This window comes from Aythya fuligula, chromosome 16, assembly GCF_009819795.1.
Source record: "Aythya fuligula isolate bAytFul2 chromosome 16, bAytFul2.pri, whole genome shotgun sequence".
NCBI classification, from domain to species: Eukaryota; Metazoa; Chordata; class Aves; order Anseriformes; family Anatidae; genus Aythya; species Aythya fuligula.
This window is the reverse complement of record NC_045574.1, coordinates 3,318,074-3,323,016: the sequence shown is the minus strand read 5'-3', so window position 1 is coordinate 3,323,016 and position 4,943 is coordinate 3,318,074. Positions and strand designations below refer to the sequence as shown.

Below are 4,943 nucleotides of genomic sequence, written 5' to 3'. Positions count from 1 at the left end.
GGTGCCCTATTAGCTTTTGTTTAGCATAATTGAGTTCTCACGGCAGCGGCATGCCCCAGCGAGCAGCGTGTTTCGGGATTGCCCTGGGCACTTGACAGGCTCTGCGGGTATCTGAGCCCTCGTGTGCGGAGGGGAGCCCAGTGTGTTTTCAGCTGGTGAAAGAGCTGGATGCTGTTTGTGTCCAAACTTGCTTGCAAACAAAATGACCATTCACAACAGCTTGCTCCGTTAATGGTACAAAGTGCACTAGAAAATGATTGTGAAAATAATAGCTACTTCTTAATGAGAGAGCCAAGAGCAGCAAGAAGGGCCAGAGCACTGCATGCAGAGAACTGGAATGGAAAAGGCACTTGACATCTCTCGTGGGTTCAGCTTGCACAAGCAATTAAACATTTTAAGAAATGTAACTCCTATTCCCTTTGGTGAGCTTTTCTCTCTTCCTTCTAGTTGACTCTTCATCAGAAGGCTGCTCATTATTTTCGGAACGCTTTTCCCTCCTCCTTTGATCAGGACTGAGTGCATGTGGCTTGGGAGCACCCAGAAACCGGGCCCTGGTAAAATGTGGGCGAAGATTCCCTCCTGCTGAGGGCTGTGTGCTGCTGTCCCACCAGGCACCACTGCCACCCCTCTGGGCGCCACGTCCTCACCTCCCCACGTTTTTTTCAAAGATCTGAAGTAAGTTAGGGATGAAATACCTGCTGTGCTTCCCTTTATCTGCTTAGCTCTTGCATTTTTCAGTTTAGACGCTGAGAGGCATCGGGACAGGGGCAGAAGGTGGGATGGGGAGAGGGAGCAGCGGGAGAAAAGGGTCTCCCACTCCCTCCACCCAGCTGGGCTGCCCCTTCCAGCCCCAGACCACCAGGCCAGAGCACCGTGGGTGCATGGAACAAGCAGAGGGACAGTTGCTCTGCCCAGGGCAGCAGGTCAAGAGGAAGAAGAGGTGGTGATGGCCCTTGTCAATTCAACCAGGTGTGGGCAAAGGGCCATTGGGTCACCCAGGCACATCCTGCTCTATCTGGAGCATCTCCCAGCGGTGATGGTGCAAACGCTTGGTTGGGTCCAACAGCCCTGCCTGTGCTTCCATCATCCTCCTCACAGTTTAGGTGACCAGAAGAAGGGAAAGGGTTAAGAACAGAGTAATTAATATAAGAAGACTGTTCATTATTATGAGACGTCTGTGTATCATTAAATTTCATTTGAGCTTTAATTAGACATTTTTTTTTTTTTTCATATAAAAGTCTTTGTTGTGTCAATTAGTTGATTGACTATCATCTGGTTTCTGGGTTAGTGAAACCTGATCCGTTGTGAATGAATTTGTTTATCAGGGAAAAGGGACCAGGGGATGGAAAAAAATTCAATTAAATGTCAATGTGTGGAGTGACAAGCAGTATTCGATAGGGCTTTTAGTTTAATTGCTTGTATTTCATTAAGAGATTTATTTATCAAGAGAATTCTTCATTTTCAAAAGATCTTGGACAATTTCTTGTTTGCTTCTGGCTTCTTAGGTGCTCTTGTGTTATTCCAAAAGCAGAGAGATCTCTCTTTTAATTAGAAAGAGTACTTCATTGTGACATGTCCTGAGACTGCCACTTCACTGACATGCAGTGGGAGCCTTTTGATGAGATCCACATGCAAATCGCTGAGGACAGGGTGTACCCCTGCAGCACTGAAAGGCTATCATTGAAGATCTGCCACTCCCTCTGCTGTTCTGCAGCCCGCGACCACACTGAAAATAGCGTGTTAATCCTGAAAGTTTATGTGAGGAGAAAATTATTCAGCTCCCAGCCCTCAGAACATTTTGGAAGATCTGTTTTAAATCTTTGAAAGGCTGTAAATCCCTTTGGGAGGGATGGTTTTCATTTGTGTTTTATTTGGATTCCAGCTCATCACTTGCGGTTGACAAATAAAAATGAAATAGCTTTTGGTAGGGGGCTGGCAGGCACCCTCCCAAGGCAATGTGCTTGGTTTCGTTGCATAGAGGCATAGCCTGGAGTATGTGCACTCGCACCAGAATAAAGCACTGAGAGCACTGAAGTTTATTCTGATACCTTTCTGTTTATTTCTAATCCAGCCTAAAAACTACGAGCAGAAAAGCATGCAGCAGACTTGTCTGAGAGATGACATCAGGCTTCCAACAAAACTTCAAAAATGTTAAACGAGTGGTTATTTTCCTGTATGTCCAGGGAAACTTCAGGAGCCATCCCTGTGTGCAGAGCTTGCCTGCAGGAGGCATGGTGGGATGCTGCTGGAAGGACACGAGCTGTGGTTGCACAGGACCTCCAGCAGCCCTTTATAAGCCTCGCTGCTGAGCCGGGTATGAGCTAGCTCAGAGCAGAGGTGCCTGTGGATCAACCCTTGGCTGCTTTCTGAGGCTGCAGTGCAGTTTTCTGGCTACTGCAACTCTTCTGCTTGCATCGTTTCATGTGAATATCGGGGGTGTTTGTCCACTCACCCACAATTGCTCCAAGGGGCCAGGGTAACTCTTGTAGAGCACAGTGAATGGGATCCCAGACGGGATGCTCTACTGGATGTAGAGCAATGGGGCCAACGGCTTTTGTGACAAGAAACACTTTTTGGCCTGGGAATAGGTAACAGGCCAGGCCAAACAATCAATCTATTGGGTCTGGAGAAGAACTGGAGCAAAGGAGCACCATGACACCAGCTCCTGTCTTCTGCTTCTCCGGGAAGCCCTATTGTGTGTCACATTGGTGAAATGACCAAGATCCACCTTAACACTAGCTTTGTTCTGTGCCCTTGGGAGATTTCCTTTTGAGACAGCCTGGGAGCAGAGAGTCTCTCTCCATGGATTTGCTCAGTGCCCAGCAGAAATCCTGGCAGGGCCTCTGGGAGCGTCTGTATGATAAGTGGCTCTAATGAGTACTAATTACACCCAGCGCATGGGTGATCAAGCTCTTTTCTGAAACATGTCAGTACAGTTCAGGATTTTCTGCCATGTCTCTATTCTGTGCCCCCATTTGCTCAGAAAGTACAGCCAGGACAGGTCTGTTCTCAGAAACTCATTTCTCCTATTCTGTGATGAGAACCCACTTTCAAGGAGTTCAGATAATAAGTTGGGAGGCAACACATGAAGCAACTGGCAATTACATCCTCCCTGAACATTTTGTCTGCAATGCTACACCAGCATTATGACAGCAATTGGGAAGCCTGGGCTGCTACACGAGCAAAAAAGAACATCAGGACACCAAGAAGTGCTCCAGGTTGTTGTCTCTGGGGAAGCTTTATAAATGTCCTTGGAGAGGCCCCAGGTTCAGCCAGGGCAGAGCTGACACAGGTGCAGAGGCTGTATTTCACCTAAAGCTACCAAGGAAGGAAAAGTGAGCAAAGACCAGTCTTTCCAAGGCTTAGTAGCAACAGCAGAAGAGGAAGGTGTGTGATGTTTGGGAATGGCTATGAACAATTCTGCCCTGCCTGATGCTGGACAAGAGCTTTAGAAGAGTAAAGGGAGCATGCTGTGAACATCACACACTGCCATCAAATGCTCCTCCACGCTTCCAGCTGGGATGAGCTCAGAAAACTTTGATTATTTTGAAGGCTGAGGGAAGCAGCTTCAGGTCGTTCAAGTCTTTTGGTCTGGCCCTGCTCAGCATCTCCTCTGCTAGGAGGATGTGCCTATACCAGGCTCCTGGGAAGGTTCCCTTCAGACCTTGCTCACGCCACCAGTTTTAGGGTTTCCCTGAGCAGGGGAAAGAGGGACCATGTCCCACAGATCACCTACTGGGCATCCTCACCCTGTCCTTTGCTCCACAGGAGCTCCATGGAGCTGTCCCCTGCCATCCTGGCTGCAAGCCCACGGTGGGGGTGAAGGCTGGGAGGTGCTGCAGGAAGCTGCTTTGGTGTGCAGAGCAGTCCCAGCCCGTGACAAAGGTTCTGTTTTCATCTCTAAGTAGCCAAAGTGCCTATCAGTAAATCTCCATCACCCCAACTGCAGTGTGTTTCCTCAGATAAGGGTGCTGCGTGATGGCAATTATGTTTTCATTTGTTGTGGGAAAAGTTAATACGCAGAGTGGCAGAGATGTTATTCATCCTCTGTTAATTATGAGATACTTACTGGAGGGAATCATGCAAAAACAACAGCAAAAAAAGTGTAATCAAATAAAATAAAGGGGAAGCGAGCCTCCGTGATGGATGGAATTAGCTCCTGCGATGCTCTGCCACTAATTATTGCTAATAACACCGTGTGGCCCTGTGTGGGACCTCGCTGAGGCTGGGCAGCGCCGTAACTCCCTGGGAAGATCCATGAGATCCTGCCGGAGGGCAGACACTGGGGACAGCCACCAACACACCCCTGGCACCGGGCTTGCCCCAGCTCTGTCCCTGCATGTCCCAATGTGGGGCCGCACATCGCTGAGGGGGAGCTGCAGGAGGGTCCCAGCAGAGCCCCAGCAGGACCCAGGAAAATTAGATGTTGCTTTTTCATTCACTTATTTATTTATTTTTCCACTTTGCTGTGATTTTCCCAGGAAAGATGCAGCAGGAAAGAAAAGGATGGGGTCTCTATTAGGGTCACCACAGGGCCCCAGGCCCAGGAGCGGGGCCAGCGGGCCCTGTAGGCCCAGGGCCAGGCACCCAGCCCAGCACCACAGCTCCCACATGGTCTAGCGGTTAGGATTCCTGGTTTTCACCCAGGCAGCCCGGGTTCGACTCCCGGTGTGGGAAACCCCAATATTTCATATTGCTGTGCCCATTTTGGGGCTTTGCAGGATGAGGAAGACACCAGACTGACTGTGGCAATGGGCATAAGGTGGAGCAGGGGAAGCTGGAGGCAGGATTTTATCACCGCAGGATTTTATCACCACGCGGTGCTGAGGCACTGGAAAAGAGTCTCAGGGAAACAACGGGGTCTCCGATCCCAGAGATACTCTGAACCCAGCTGAAAAAGGCCTTGGGGGACCAGTTCGAAATGGACCTGCTTGGAGCAAGAG

The 4,943-nt window shown here is 49.4% G+C and overlaps 1 non-coding gene across 1 annotated transcript; it reads left to right on the top strand.

Moving 5' to 3' along the window:
* Nucleotides 1–4,605: 4,605 nt before the first annotated feature.
* TRNAE-UUC lies at nt 4,606–4,677 on the top strand. Its single transcript has one exon. It is a non-coding gene; the product is annotated as a tRNA-Glu (tRNA).
* Nucleotides 4,678–4,943: the final 266 nt, after the last annotated feature.